Raw genomic sequence first — 16515 nt, forward strand, 5'->3', positions numbered from 1 at the left:
AAACAGCTACGGTTGGGATTCCATGAACAAAGGGACCAAATTTACGATGAAAGTACAGAAGTGGATTTGGAAATGGATTCTAGCCCTCTCACTTCTTTGTGTTCACAAAGTTCCTTTTTTTTCTGAGGTTCTGAAACAAAAACAAAATGTAGTCAGGCCCTGCGACAGCTGAAGGAGCTTTTGAATTCTTTCTAAAGAGGAAATTGACTTTACCTAACCAATGCGCTTCCTGTGTGTGCCGTATCCGTTAAAGAGTGAGCCAGGACCTGGTTGGTACAGTGCTCAACTGCAGAATTTCCTCTTGGTAGTAGGAGTGCAAACTATATTTCAGTGCTTCGACATGTTGTCTCATTTATTCTGGTATTTGTAAGGTCTGTATGAGTTACCCATGGATCTTGTTAAAAACGTAGGTTCTGTTTCAGTAGTTCTGGATGGGGCCTGAGATGCTGCATATCTAACGATATTTCAGGTGATGTACCAAAATCACAAGGCATTCTCTCCCTGGTTTGCCTGGTTTTGGTATTAGGGTGATGTTGGCTTCATAGAATGAGTTTGGGAGTATTCCCTCCTCTTCTATTTTTTGGAAAACTTTAAGGAGAATGGGTATTATATCTTCTCTGTATGTCTGATAAAATTCCAAGGTAAATCCATCTGGCCCAGGAGTTTTGTTCTTGGGTAGTTTTTTGATTACTGCTTCAATTTCTTTGCTGGTAATTGGTTTGTTTAGATTCTCTGTTTCTTCCTTGGTCAGTCTTGGAAGGTTGTATTTTTCTAGGAAGTTGTCCATTTCTTCTAGGTTTTCGAGCTTCTTAGCAGGTTTTCATAGTAGTCTCTAATAATTCTTTGTATTTCTGTTGGGTCCATCATGGTGTTTCCTTTCTCGTTTCTGATTTTGTTGATGTGTGTTGATTCTCTTTTTCTCTTAATAAGTCTGGCTAGAGGCTTATCTATTTTGTTCATTTTCTCAAAGAACCAGCTCTTGGTTTCATTGATTTTTTTCTATTGTTTTATTCTTCTCAATTTTATTTATTTCTTCTCTGATCTTTCTTATGTCCCTCCTTCTGCTGACTTTAGGCCTCGTTTGTTCTTCTTTTTCCAATTTTGATCATTGTGACGTTAGACTATTCATTTGGGTTTGTTCTTCCTTCTTTAAATATGCCTGGATTGCTATATACTTTCCTCTTAAGACTGCTTTTGCTGCGTCCCACAGAAGTTGGGGCTTTGTGTTGTTGTTGTCATTTGTTTCCAGATATTGCTGGATCTCCATTTTAATTTGGTCGTTGATCCATTGATTATTTAGGAGCATGTTGTTAAGCCTCCATGTGTTTGTGAGCCTTTTTGCTTTCTTTGTACAATTTATTTCTAGTTTTATACCTTTGTGGTCTGAAAAGTTGCTTGGTAGAATTTCAATCTTTTTGAATTTACTGAGGCTCTTTTTGTGGCCTAATTTGTGGTCTATTCTGGAGAATGTTCCATGTGCACTTGAGAAGAATGTGTATCCTGTTGCTTTTGGGTGTAGAGTTCTATAGATGTCTATTAGGTCCATCTGTTCTAGTGTGTTATTCAGTGCCTCTGTGTCCTTACTTATCCTGTCTGGTGGATCTGTCCTTTGGAGTGAATGATGTGTTGAAGTCTCCTAAAATGAATGCCTTGCATTCTATTTCCTCCTTTAGTTCTGTTAGTATTTGTTTCACATATGCTGCTGCTCCTGTGTAGGGTGCATATATATTTATAATGGTTATATCCTCTTGTTGGACTGAGCCCTTTATCATTATGTAATGTCCTTCTTTATCTCTTGTTACGTTGTTTTGAAGTCTATTTTGTCTGATACTAGTACTGCAACACCTGCTTTTTTCTCCCTATTGTTTGCATGAAATATCTTTTTCCATCCCTTGACTTTTAGTCTGTGCATGTCTTTGGGTTTGAGGTGAGTCTCTTGTAAGCAGCATATAGATGGGTCTTGTTTTTTTATCCATTCAGTGATTCTATGTCTTTTGATTGGTGCATTCAGTCCATTTACATTTAGGGTGATTATCGATAGGTATGTACTTATTGCCATTTCAGGCTTTAGATTTGTGGTTACCAAAGGTTCCAGGTTACTTTCCTTACTATCTAAGAGTCTAACTTAACTCACTTAGTATGCTGTTACAAACATAATCTAAAGGTTCTTTTCTATTTCTCCTCCTTTTTCTTCCTCCTTCATTCTTTATATATTAGGTATCAAATTCTGTACTTTTTGTCTATCCCTTGATTGACTTTGAGGATAGTTATTTTAATTTTGCATTTGCTTTGTAATTAGCTATTCTACTTTCTTTACTGTGGTTTTATTACCTCTGGTGACAGCTATTCAACCTTAGGAACACTTCCATCTATAGCAGTCCCTCCAAAATAGACTGTAGAATGGTTTGTGGGAGGTAAATTCTGTCAGCTTTTGCTCATCTGGAAATTGTTTAATCCCTCCTTCAAATTTAAATGATAATCTTGCTGGATAAAGTAATCTTGGTTCCACGCCCTTCTGCTTCATGGCATGAAATACATCATGCCACTCCCTTCTGGCCTGTAAGGTTTCTGCTGAGAAGTCTGATGTTAGCCTGATGGGCTTTCCTTTGTATGTGATCTTATTTCTGTCTCTGGCTGCTTTTCACAGTCTGTCCGTATCCTTGATCTTTCCCATTTTAATTACTATGTGTCTTGGTGTTGTCTTCCTTGGGTCCCTTGTTTTGGGAGATCTGTGGATCTCCATGGCCTGAGACACTATCTCCTTCCCCAGATTGGGGAAGTTTTCAGCAACTACCTCCTCAAAAACTCTTTCTATCCTTTTCTCTCTCTCCTTCTTCTGGTATCCCCATAATGCGAATATTGTTCCACTTGGATTGGTCACACAGTTCTCTCAATCTTCTTTCATTCTTAGAGATCCTTTTTTCTCTCTGTGCCTCAGCTTCTTTGTATTCCTCTTCTCTAGTTTCTATTTCATTTATTGTCTCCTCCACTGTATCCAACCTGCTTTTAATACCCTCCATTGTGTTCTTCAACGATTGGATCTCCAACCTGAATTCATTCCTGAGTTCTTGGATGTCTTTCTGTACCTCCATTAGAATGTTGATGATTTTTATTTTGAACTCCCTTTCAGGAAGAGTCATGAGGTCCATATCATTTAAATCTTTCTCGGGAGTTGTATTAATAATTTTACTCTGGACAAGGTACCTTTGGCATTTCATGTTTGTATATGGCGCCCTCTAGTGTCCAGAAGCTCTATTCTGGAGCTGCTCAGCCCCTGAAGCAATGTTGGGTGTCACAGGGGAGCGTTACTGGTGCCTGTGGGGAGGAAAGAGCTGTTACCCGCCTCCCAGCTGCTGTGCCTGTCTCCACTGCCTGAGCCAGTGGGCCGGGCACACAGGTATAAGTTTTTGTCCCAGAGCAGCCGGATATGGATCCCTGCTTTCCACAAGCGCCCAGAATCCCAGTCTCCCCAGGAACTCTGCCTGTATTAACTTTCCAACCCGGTAGTCATGTGAGTCTCATGAAAGCACCATGAAATGTAGGTTTTTGCTCCCAGAGCAGATCTCCGGAGCTAGGTATTTAGCAGTCCCAAGCCTTGCACTCCCTCCCTGCTCCGTTTCTCTTCCTCCGGGTGGTGAGCTGGTGTGGGGGAAGGGCTCGGGTCCTGCAGAGCCACAGCTCTGGTACGTTACCCAGTTTGCTGAGGTCTGCTCTTTCCTCCAGGTGTGTGCAGTCTGATGCCGCCTTCTTTCCTCTTGCTCTCTCAGGATTAGTTGCGCCAACTATATTCTCTAATTGTATCCAGTTTTAGGAGGAAGCCTCTGTCTCTCCTCTCACGCCACCGTCTTTAATCTAAAGTCCCTTGTTTCTTTTTGTTTCAGTTTTCTTATATGTATTCATAGGGTTATTATGAAGATTAATTGAGATAATGTATATAAAATGCCTTGCTTAGATCTGATACATGGTATGTACTCTTGATGTTTAGGTCTCTTTTCTTACTGGTAAATAGAGGCAAATAGACTACCTCTCAAAAGTCAGTCTTAAAAATTCAGAGGTTAAAAACATTTGCATGTGTATAAATTAATAAGAACATGTTTCTCTCAGAGACAACCCATCACTGTAAACATACTATATATGTATAATGCTCTGTAAGATAAAACTGAAAGCAAGCTCTCCTGACACCAATTAATTTGTATTTCTTGTCCATTTCTTCCTGTATTAGGAAATGTCCTTTTTCTTGTTTTCATGTTATATGAGATGTATTCTCTGTGGTCATATTTCTGAATAGCTCTTCCTAGAAACCAAAGCCCAGTTTTAATTTAGAAAAGTAAAGTTTGCCTAATGTTCACCATACTCACTTCAGTGCAGCAAACTCTTTGCTGTAAGTTTTAAGTCTTTACATCTTAAGATCTTATTATGAGTGCATGTTCCAGCTACCTCTTTTTCTCTGCCCTTGTCATATAAAGCATGGAGAATATGGGAAAGTTTAAGGAAATGTTGGCATGATCTCCACCAACCAAGTCACTTGACCTCTCAGCAGTTACCAGAATGCAGTAGTTTATGCTTTGTCTCATTTTGACACCTCCTCTCACCCCTTTTGATATGAAGAGTGACTTAATAGCCAGAAAAATACCAACAAAGAGAGAGAAATAAGGAGTCTAGTACCTGAAGTCTCCTTAATTATTCCCCAAGTAATCATGAGTTTTCTGTACTAACAAAACTAACAAAACTCTTCTCTGCTGATGTCCCCTGTTTACAGAAATACTTCCGTTAGTGAATCTCCTGGCAACAATGGACTTCCGTGTAACAATAGGGCTTCCTGAGTTGATAGATTCAGGCCAGATATCTTGGACTATAATAACAATGGTAATTGTAATAATAATAATTATAGTTAATATTTAAAGAATTATCATTTACTATGTGCAGGTACTATTACTTAACTTATATTAACTATTTGGTTCTCACAATAATGCAGTGAAATAAGTGTAGTTAACCATTTTAGGAATGAGGATACTGAGGCACAGAGAAGTAAGTCACTTACCTGGTTTCATATAACTAGTAAATGGCAAAACTAGGATTTAAATCCAGGCAGTCTGGCTCAAAGGTATGTGATCTTAGCCACTGGTTGTATTGCTTCTTGTTGATCTTTTCATGGTGATAATAGTTAATGTTGAAATCTGCAGTTACTCTGCTATACTGTATTCTTACCTCTTCTTTGACTTTTGTCCCCCCATGGTGGCGGCCTGATGTTCTCCTACTTTTAAATTCTTCCTCTGTGAACATGGAAACGTCTGATAGATGGCATACTTAGTTTGTTTATAAGTCATTCAATAAATATTTATTAAGACATTGGAAATTACATAGATTGATTTAAATCTGCTTACTCTCGCTGGACTGTGGCCTTACACTTAGTGGGCCTCAATAAGCCATTAATTCCTTCCTCCTTCAAAGATGCCTGACTGGGCCCCACTTAGCAGGGTGGTTACCTGAAACTTAGTTAAGCTCAGTATTGTCTTAGCCAGATCTTTGCATTTTTGTCTTTTGTCCTTTGAATGCATAATAAGAATGTTTTATCTCCTGCCTAAAAGAATTTCAGGCATCAGCAGTTAAGTCAGAAGATGTGAGAGGTGGGAGGGGGCACCCCTGTGCATGAGGGAGGAGCGATGGGCCTCTTGAATAAAGGTAAACTTGATTCCATTTTTGAGGGTGTTTGAGGGCCTCATAGTTGAAAGGAGATTATACTCTGCAGGCACTGCTCTGCTGCTCAGGCCAGTCTATTCCTACTGAAGTTTCTGGAATGTTTAGAGCTGCTGAAGCTGAAGAAATTTGTTACTGGCTGGCTCTTAACAGTGTCTAGCACCCAGTCTTGTTTGGTGCCCAGGTCTGCTTACAATCCTTTCCTTCTAGGCCTCTCCCTGATTTCCTGTCTGAACATTCCTGCTTGCCCCCTCCTTGCTTCTAAAATTTCCTGATCTTACCATTTTTTAGATCATATTTTTACTTTTTCTCTTACCCCTCCTTCCTTTAAAACAGCTTCCTTTCTAACAACCTTTAGCCTAACAGACTAGGAAGTTATTTTACTGTCTTCCTTTTACAGATGAAGAAACAAAAGCACAGAGAGACTGTGACTTGTCAGTATTCAAATCTTGGCAGCCTAAGCCCAGTCTGTGCTCTTAACCTGCCTCTCACAAGTAACACGAGGTTGTAAATGAGAGGGCAAGAGGCTAGCTATTTTTTATTTTTTTTAACTTTTTATTTTGAATGACAAAAAAACAGATAATGTTCCAGTAATCTATTGCTGTGTTACAAACCACCCCAAAACTCAGAGACTTAAAGCAACAATAGTCATTCTGCTGAGGAAACTGCAGTTTGCAGACCTTGGCAAGGGCAGCTCATCAATGCTCATATGGTATCAGCTGGGGTAGTTTGCCTAGGAACGGTGGACCTGCTTCCAAAAGGTGGCTCACTCACACAGCACGGGCTGATTCTGGTTCCCGGTGCCTCTCCCTGGGCTGTGTGTGCCTGGAAAGGCTTTTAGCTGGAATGTGACAAGAGCCAATTTTCAATTTCAGAAGATGCTTCTAGTTCCTGGTGGAGAGTGGTGGGGGGAAGCGGGATAGAAAGCAGGAGGCCAGTCTGGGGGCTGTAATCTAGAAAGAAGGATGGTGTCCTGAACTAGGGTAATAGCTATGGAGATGGAGGGAGAGGACAGATCGGAACTATTTTTAGAAGGTAGAGCTGACAGGAGTGGGGACAGACTGCCTGTGTGGGTAGGGCGAAGGAGAGGAAAGAGTCTGGGATAACCTCAAGGTCCGGTTTCGGGCAACCAGCTGGATGGAGTGGCCTCTCGGTGTGAATGACCTTTAGAATTCACAAGCACTATCACATCCAGTATTCCAAGAGGTAGGTGCTCTGTGTTCCGGATGTTCAACTTTGACCTCAGGGCTTGGAAGACTCCCCTGGGCTGTGTAGCCCTGCACCTTGATCATGCAAAGGTCATGCCTCTTGGGGGCAGTCTTCTCTATGCTCTTTCTCCCAGAGAGCAGATGTTCAGGAGATGGCACCTTGCTTGCACAGGGTGTCTGGGTGGACACTCCGGCTACATCTGCTACATCCTCTCCCCTCCTCTGGAAGACCATCCATTCTTGTGCAGCCTGTGGGCCTTGGGGCAAGCTAACCCCCTCCCAGGACACAGGTGCAGGGCATGGGGCTCAAGCCTAACTTAATCTCCATAATGAATCTCCTATCCTCTGTATTCATCTTCTAGGCTACCTATTGGATTACCAGGAACTTGGTGGCTTAACACAAATGAAGTTTATTTTCTCAAAAATCTGGAGCCCCGAATATCAAAATTGAGTTATTGATAGGGCTGTTCTCCTCCTAGAGGCTCATGGGGAGATTGTGTTCCTTGACTCAGCTCCTGGCGGCTGCCGGCATTCCCTGGCTTGTAGCTGCTCACTCCACTCACTGCCTTGTCTTCATGGCCTTCCTCTCTACGTCTGTCTTCTCTTCTGTCTCTTATGAGGGTATTTGTCATTGGATTTAGGGCCCACCTGGGTCACTCAGGATGGTCTTGTTGCAAGATCCTTAACTTAATTGCATCTATAAAGACTCTTTTTCCAAATAAGGTCACATTCATGGGTTAGGAGGGAGTCTTGGGGGCTGTCATTCAACCTACTACAGCCTCTGTGGATGGCAAGACAGAATGATACTGGGACCACGATGACATTGCTGAGCGCTTATCAACCAGCCCAGAAGCCCATCTGCTTCAGGTCTTCCAGTTTCCTTATTGCTTTAAGTCAATTTGACTTTATCTTTCCCCCGGCCCTTGTTGCTGAATGCTCGCGGGCTGATATATGTGCCTGTCTGGAGTCCTGTGTACAGAGAGAGATCACAGTGATGGGAATTCTCCTCTGCTGGGCTCTGTTATTGACACTGTGTGACAGTGAGGCCACAGCCTCACTGCCCATCGGTGTGACTATATAAATGGGGCCCTTGTCTCTGCAAAAGGCTTTTCAAAAAAGGAGGTCACCATGGTTTCTGTTGTATTGGCCTCTGCATTCCAAGAAAGATGTAATAGGACTGGAAAAGGGCCAGACAATGGAGTAATGAAGGGCTTTTACCATGAAGGCAAGTGCCTCAGTCAGAATTCTTTGGCCTGGAAAGGTGGAGGCTGAGGAGGGGACGCGATTAAAGTCCTTTATATGATAAGGCATTCCAACAAGGTAGAACATCAAATCCTAGAATCCTTAGAAGCCTAGGGTGCTCCTCCTTTTTAAAAGCTTGAGAAGTTATTGCTGGGCAAACAATAGAAAGTGGCCCTTTCCATGGTGGATTGCTGAACTCGGCATACCTGGGCAGGTCGGTGCACCTGGAGTCTGGGAGACCTGGGTTTCACTCCTGGCTCCAGCTGTGGGGTTGTGAGCAGTCTTCTTTTCTCCCTGAGCCTCAGATTGCTCGTTGGCAAACTGGGGGCAATAACCATTGATCTTCCCATCTCCAGCACTGCCACCCACATGGTCAGCTTCCTGCCTGTCACTCTGCATGGACTAACTGCAGATTCCTGCTCATGTGTTAGCTCTCATCTCCGTTCCCTTACTCACTCGCGCAGTTCTCTCCCACCTTTCCTTGTCATCTATTTTCCCTCTTACTAGGTCATCCTCATATGCACAAAACCTACTATCATTTCTCTCACCAAAAAGAACCCTCCTCTAGGCACATGCCCTCTTTTGAGCGCCTGCCCACTTTCTCAGCTCCACCTCGTGACAAAACTCTTGAAAGAATTGTCTATATTTGTAATCTTTTGCTTTTATAAAATGAACACACTCATGTAACTACCATCCAGGTACAAAAAAAGGGGATATTACTAGCACCCCCAAACCCTTGTCCTTGTGAATAACTATTCACCCCTCCCTAGACTCCAGGATACCCACTGTCTTGACTTATAACACCCCAGATTAGTTTTATATTTTTTATTTTACTGTGGTAAAATACATATAAAATTTACCATTTTTACCACTTAAAAGCGTGCAATTGAGGGGCATTCAGTACACTCACAGTGTTGTGCAACCATCACCTTCACCTGGTTGAGAACATTTTAATCCCTTGGAAAGGAAACGGCAGACCACTAGCAGTCACGCCCTGTTCCCTGCTTTCCTTGGCCCCTGACAGCCAACCGCCAATCTGCTTTATTCTCTATGGGCTCGCCTATTCTGTATATTTCATATAAGTGGAATTGTACAATATTTGGCCTTTTGTGTCTGGAATCTTTCACTTAGGATGTTTCTAAGGTTTGTCCATGTTGTAGCAGGTATCAGAACCTCAGTCCTTTTCATAGCTGAATAATATTCCATTATTTGGACATATCATCTCTTCATCCATTCATCAGCTGATGAATTTGGGTTGTTTCCACCTTTTGGCTATCACAAATACTCCTATGAATATTCATGTACAAGTTTTTGCTGGAACACCCAGTCTTACCTGTTTTTAGACTCTAAATTGGCCACATACTTTATATTCTTTTTCTGTCCAACTTTAGGAAGATGACATTCTGTAACATGAGACTCATTGACATGATGGCATAGCTTGCTCATTTCCATTGCTGGATCATATGTCAATATGTGAATGCATCACCACTTACCTAATCTGTTGTTGATGGGGTATGTGCAGTGTTGGGTTATGATGAAGAATACTGCTTTAAACATTTTCATTCCTGTCTTTTGGCTAACACATGTACAGATTCCAATCAGACCTACACCTAGGAATGGAATTGTTGCCTACAGACGATGCACATGTTTTGCATTTGTAGGGTTTTCCAGGTTAGTCCAGCTTTCACTCCCTTAGTGAGTGTATGAAAGTTCAAGTTGCTCCAGATCTTCCCCAACATTTGATATTTTAACAAATGTTTCAAACTCCTCAAATCCTGAACTTCTTGTGTTCTCCTATAAACCTGTTCCCAGTTTGGTACATGGCAACTTTGTCCTTCTGATTGCGCAGGCAAGAAACCCCAGAGTCATCTTGACCTTCCCTTTTTTCATATCTTACATCCAAGATTAGGAAGCTATTTGGCTTCCAAATGCTTCCAGTGTACGATCTCATCCCTTATCCTGCTACCATCCTTGCTAGTACCACCATCATTTATTTCTCCCAGGTTACTGGAATAATTCCAGCTTCCATTCCACATATTCTGAGCCCAGCAGCCGGGATGGTCATTTAAAAAAATTATGATAATATATACATGATATCCAATTTACCATTTTAATGTGCACAGCGCAGTGGCATTAAGTACCTTCATGCTGTAGGGCTGCCATCACCACAGGGTGACCCTTTTAATAGGTAAGTTAGATCATCTCACTCCATGGCTCAAACTCCTCCCACGGTTCTGAATTTCAGAGAAAGAGTCCACGGTTTCACAGCACCACACCAGGCCTTGCCCAACCTGGTGTCCTGTTACCTCTGTGACTTCTCCTTCTCCTTGGCTCTTTCCACTCCAGCCCTGTAGGCCTTCTCCTGTTCCCGGAACAAGCCAGGCATGACCCTGCCTTAGGGCCTGAGAACTGGCTATTGCCTCTGCCTGCCTGGAATGTTCTGCCCCCAGGTATTCTCATGGCTAACTCTCTTGTCCCCTTACAGTTTTGCTCAATTGGCTTGAGGATTTTTGCCTGCCATCTATGATTTTAAATATAAGAGTTGGCTGTGGTTAAACAATTCTCAGGGTAGTTTTTTTTTTTTTTCTTTCCACCCACTTCCAACGTGTAATGTGGATAATTTTCCTTGCTCCTCTGCCGGGAGCATGAGTTTATTTCTAGCCTCCTCTTGTACTGGAGACGTGGCCCAGCTTTACAGGAAGTTCTCTATTAAGTTCTCTACCTTGACTGGGCTAGGGTTTGTCTCTCTTTCATGCACTCTTCAAGGCATTGAAAACCAAAGCTCAAGGTGACTTAGTTTTGGCATATCTCCTTAGGGAGAAAGCCAGCTTCCTCATCCTGTCCGGGTTCCTGCTTTCCCTTCGTTTTCGGCCTGTGACCTTTTTGCCAGCTCACTTGGTACCTTTAAAAAATTGAAAACGTTTTTACCCAGCATTTTTAATGTTCCAGCAGGAAGTAGTTCAGAGTGTCTGGTCTGCTCGATTGCCAGAAACAGAAGTCCATTAAACATCAGCCTTAGGGAGGCAGCACGTTATAGGACAAAAGGCTGGGCTTCAGGAGTCCTTGGTCCCAATCCCAGCCCTGCCTTCAACCAGCTGTGATCTTAGACAAGTCACATGGACCCTTTGGGCCTCAGCTTCTTACTTGGTAACATAAGGGCTGATGGGTGGGTGACCTCAGTGACTCTGTGTTACTGAGCGGCTGTCCCTGTTTTGAGGGAGCTCAGGAGTGTGAGGGGCAGCAGCTCCCGGTTCAGGTGGCCGGCCTGTCTGCGTTCTCGCAGTGATGGGTCAGGCCCTAGGTCTGGTTCTGGAGAAGAGATAACAAATTCAGAATGTCAGTGGTGAGACATGCGAAATAAAGAGCAGCTAGTCAATTCTTAAGAGATTGAGGTCTGCGGGGGTGCAGGGAAGAGAGTGTCCTTACACACGAGATAGGGGCCATTGTTTTGGGGTAGTGGAAACAAAAGTGCAGATGCGGTAAGTCTGTGGGTGAGCTTCTGCCACTGTGCTGGTAACATGGGCCCCCCTGGAAAGAGGATCCTGCAGAACAGAGGCTGAGGAGCTGGCCACGGACCCCTCCCTCCCCGCAGTCCCTTAGTCTTTCATATACATCCTTTGTTATAGATCTATGTATATACAGGTAAAATTTTATTTTCTGTCATTTTATATGTAAGTATATGTATTAACATAAATAAGTATATTTATTTATATATAATTTTAATTAATAGAGTTTACTTTTAGATTTTCCAAGAAATTGAGATGGTACAGAGCGTTCCCATATACTCTACAGCTCTTATTCCCCCATATCTCACATCATTATATGTTTGTTATAATTCATGAAGCAATATTGATGCATTATAATTAACTAAAGTCTATAATTTATCCCTAGGTTTTACTTACCATCTCTTTTCTGTCCCAGGATCTCACACTACATTTAAATGTCACGTTTTTAGGCTCCTCTTGTCTGCTGTGGCATTTTTTCAGACTTCTCTCTCTCTCTTTATTTTGGTTTGATTTTAAAAAATTGCGGTGGCACATGTAACATAGAATTTACCATTTTAACCCATTGTAAGTGTACAATTAAGTGGCAGTAAGTATATTCACACTGTTGTACAATCATCACCACTGTCCATCTTTAGGGGTTTTTCATCAACCCAAACCCAAACTCTGCACCCATTCAACACGGACTCCCTACGTCCCCCTCCTCCCAGCCCCTGGTAACCACTCTACCACTTCAGGAGTCTCACTGTTCTGGGTGCTGTGTGTAAGTGGAATCGTACGTACTCTGAGACCTGTGACTTCGTGGTTGTGGTGACAGTTTTGAGGGGTATGGCTCGGGTATTTTGTAAGATGGCTCACTATCGGAATTTCTCTGATGTTTTTCTTATAAGAAGACTGGGAGTTTGATGTATACTTATTACTTGATGCCAAACAAGATGTTGGGTACTGAGGATTCAGAGATAAAAACCTAGAGTCTTAGCTTATGCTCATTTCACAAGTGACTAATCTCAGAGAATTTTGGTTATTTGCTCAGGGTAATGCAGTTAGGCAGTGGCGGAGATGAGATCTGACCTTGGCCTTCTGACTGCAGACCTGCGCTCTCTCCTCACACCCCCTTTCTGTGGGCTGACCAGAGCCTGTGCTTGTACTCCTTTGGGGCATTCATGACCGCTGGGCCTGGTCGGAGCTGGGCAGGCTGTGGGTGCTGGGCCGCCCCCACTTACCAAGCAGCAGCTCACTACTTAAGATTTTTAAGTTTTTTTTTTTAATTTGAGATATTTTGCATATACACATGAGTAGTAGGGTCACTGTAAAGAATCATAATAAAAATAAATACCCCTGGGCCAACACCTAACTTAACAAAGACGGTGTCCCCAATACTTTCCAAACCCCTTGTATGTGCCCTTCAGGTCCCACCCTTTCCCCTCGCCCCTGGAAGATAATCGCCACCCTGACTTTTATGTTTGTCATTCTGTCACTTGTACAGTTTACCACATAAGTATATGTCCCTAATCAAGATGTTGTTTAGTCTGGAGTTTTTTGACTTCTATTAAATGAAATCACACTGTGTGTGTGTGTGTGTGTGTGTGTGTGTGTGTGTGTGTGTGTGTGTGTGTGGTGTGTGTGTGTCTGGTTTGCTTTATTGAACACTTTGTGGGATTCACTCAGGAAGTTGTTGCCTATTCATTTTAATGGCTATATGCTATTGCATTGTATGAATAGAGTGTATGTATTTTTAACCCATTGTCATGTCCATGGGTGTTTGGGTTGTTTGAAGTTTTTGTTTTCATGAAGAGTGCTGCTATGAGCATCCTGGGATCCACTTGGTGGAAGAGTTTTTTGAGGCATATTATGATGAGCAGAATCATTGGGTCACAGAGTGTGTGTGTGTATGGGATAACAACAGACTCTTCTGAAGCCTCGGGTCCACTGATACTCCTACCAGTAGCGTATGAGGTTTCCCAGCACCCCGCATCCTCAGGGCTGTTCTGTCCACTCAGCTATGATGACTCAGAGCCCACCTGGCCATTCTCAGGCCTCACTTGGCCTCTGGCCTGAGTACCTCTAGACTGGTTTCTCCCAGGCAGACTTGGACTTCCTGTTGCCCTGAGAGTTTGAGCCCATGCTCATATCATTGGCCCAGACTCTGCGTCCAGTCACAGAGCTCCAGCCTTGTCCTGGATTCTGGGTCCCAGCAGGGCCCTGTGGCTCGTGGGAGTCAAGGAGGATAGACATCACCCTTGCCAAGCCAGGTGGCACTGGAATTTTCCACCATAAAAGAGGCACTGTCATCTGCCCACACCTCCCAGAACCAGCAATCCTTAAAGGGAGCTTTAATAGCTTTTCTTGAGGCCTTCTGGCAGGTTAGCATAAGCACTGTCAGCACTGGCAGGAGAATGTGACATCTCTGCTGGCCTTGGGCCAGGCCACATGGACGTCTTCATGCACAGTGCCAGCTCACCCAGCCCCAGGCCTCAGGTGTGCATGTATGCACAGAGCCAGCCCTACGCAACCGGGACGGTCCTGGGGGCCCTCTTCCTCATGCATTCACCTTCCTTCCAGATGCTTCTCTTTTGATCATGGCAGGACCAGCTGCATGTCCCAGGCTCATAGTGCTTGGGTTTTCAGAGTGGGAAGACACAACAGTGTGACGGTTACCAACACAGGCCGACCTGGATTAGAATCCCCATTTTACCTCTTACCAGCTGTGGTATCTTGTGCTGGTGACTTAACCTCCCTTCGCTGCTCTTTGGAAAATGAGGACACCATCTACATCTGCAGGGTTATCAAGTGAGCAAATGGGTGTAAAGCATTAGTACTCTGCCTGGCACAACCTGGACCCCGAGCATGGTTTTGGGTAGTTACTGTGATATGGTGGAAGGACCTGGGTTTGAGTTCCGATGCTGTTATCTGTTAGTTGTGTCATTTAGTGTGTCTGAGCCTCGGTTTTCCCCATCTGCAAAATGGTAAGAATTTCTGCTTCATGGATTCATTGAACTAAACTATGTAGTGAACTTGGCAGATAGTGGTCCATAGTAAACACCAGTGACTGCTGTTATTGAAGAGATGAAGGGGCTTTATCTTCACCAAAGGAAAATAGACACAGTGACAGAGAGTAATCATTTCCTGTGAACAGCCCAGACTTCAGATATTGAATTTATGCATATATTGTTTTTAAGAAAGAATATAAACATTTTGGAAAAAAAAAAAGGAAAAGAAAATCAAAAGCTCCTCCAGTATCTCACCACCTGAACACAAGCACTGTGAACATGTTGGTGTTCTTCCTTCCAGGGTCTTTTCACATAGGATTAGTTGTGTTAATCATGTTTTCATATCATACATGGTTTTAGGAGGAGGTCTCTGACTCACGTATCACACCGCTATCTTTAATCTCACCTTTGCTTTCTTGCTTTTTTCACTTAATACATCTTGCAAATCATCCTAAAAAAGCCCTTATAGTTCTGACAGGATCTTTCTATTATTTATTTAATTAATTAAAAAAATTTTAATTAAGGTATTATTGATATACACTCTTATGAAGGTTTCACATGAAAAAGCAATGTGGTTACTACATTTACCCATATTACCAAGTCCCCACACATACCCCAATGCAGGTACTGTCCATTAGTGTAGTAAGATGCCACAGATCCACTATGTACCTTCTCTGTGCTACACTGTTTTCCCCTTGATCCCCCACACCATGTGTACTAAACATAATACCCCTCAATCCCTTCTCCCTCCCTCCCCAGCTGCCCTCCCACATCCCTCCCCTTTGGTAACCACTAGTTCCTTCTTGGAGTCTCTGAGTCTACTGCTATTTTGTTCCTTCAGTTTTGCTTCATTGTTATACTCCACAAATGAGGGAAATCATTTGATCTTTCTTTCTAATAGCTAATAGTATATATTGCATGGATGTACCATCAGGTATCATTCAGTCTCCTATTCACAATTATTCCTTTCTTTTGTTCTATAGATAATATTTCAGACAACAGGCTTGCCCATCATGTGCATGTGTCAGTCATATCTGTAGGATCAGTTCTGAGCAGTGAAATTTTGCTAGGTTGGCAGATTCATTTTTAAAATACACACTTTAAATTTTGATAGACACCATCAGATTGCCTTCCATAGGAGTTATATGGATTTAAACTCCACCCAATAACAGAAAAAAGTGCATGTTTGCTCATACCATTGCCAACACAGTGTTAACAATGTTTCTGATCTTTGACATACTGAAAGGTGAAAATAGTATTCCAATTTTGTTTTAATACAATTTTTCTTATAAGAAAGGCTGAATAACCTTTCAAAGCTGCATCTAGTTTGTTTTCTGTGAACTGACGAGAGTTCATTTTTAGTTGCTAAAAAATATCCCATGGAGAGGATTTGCCATAATGTAGCTTACCATTCCTTTGTGTTTTTTCTTAATTTTCATTGTTACAAATAATGCCATAGTGAATATCTATTTTTGCATAAAGCTTCCTCAGTCTTTTGTATTGTTTTCTTAGGATGAATTCTTGGAAAAGAAGTTTGTGGGTCAAAGGGTATAGGCATTTTAAGGACTTGATTGCTAAATTGCTCTTGGAAAGGCTTACACTAGTTTATATCCCCACCAACAATATACACATGTGTCCAACTCACTTTCCAATTGCCAGTATTGGCTTCCCAAATTTAAAACATCTGCCAGGACGCAGCTTCTGTGGATTTATTTCTTACTCTAATCCAGTGTTAGCCTAACCTTTAAAGCCAGGAGATTCCCATTGTGTATCCCAAACCAAATCCTTCTTGTCAAAATGGGGTTCAGCTTTGTTCTGGAAGAATTTAGAATTCTGCATCAGATATGTCAATTTTCCTTTCTTTGTAAAACCCCA

At 42.4% G+C, this 16515-nt stretch overlaps 1 protein-coding gene across 1 annotated transcript in view; it reads left to right on the top strand.

The window, feature by feature from the left end:
* Positions 1–16515, top strand: part of LOC108389948 (uncharacterized) — a 42798-nt gene that overhangs the window by 8945 nt on the left and 17338 nt on the right. The gene's annotated exons all lie outside the window — the stretch shown is intronic.

This window comes from Manis javanica, chromosome 4, assembly GCF_040802235.1.
Source record: "Manis javanica isolate MJ-LG chromosome 4, MJ_LKY, whole genome shotgun sequence".
Taxonomy (NCBI): Eukaryota; Metazoa; Chordata; class Mammalia; order Pholidota; family Manidae; genus Manis; species Manis javanica.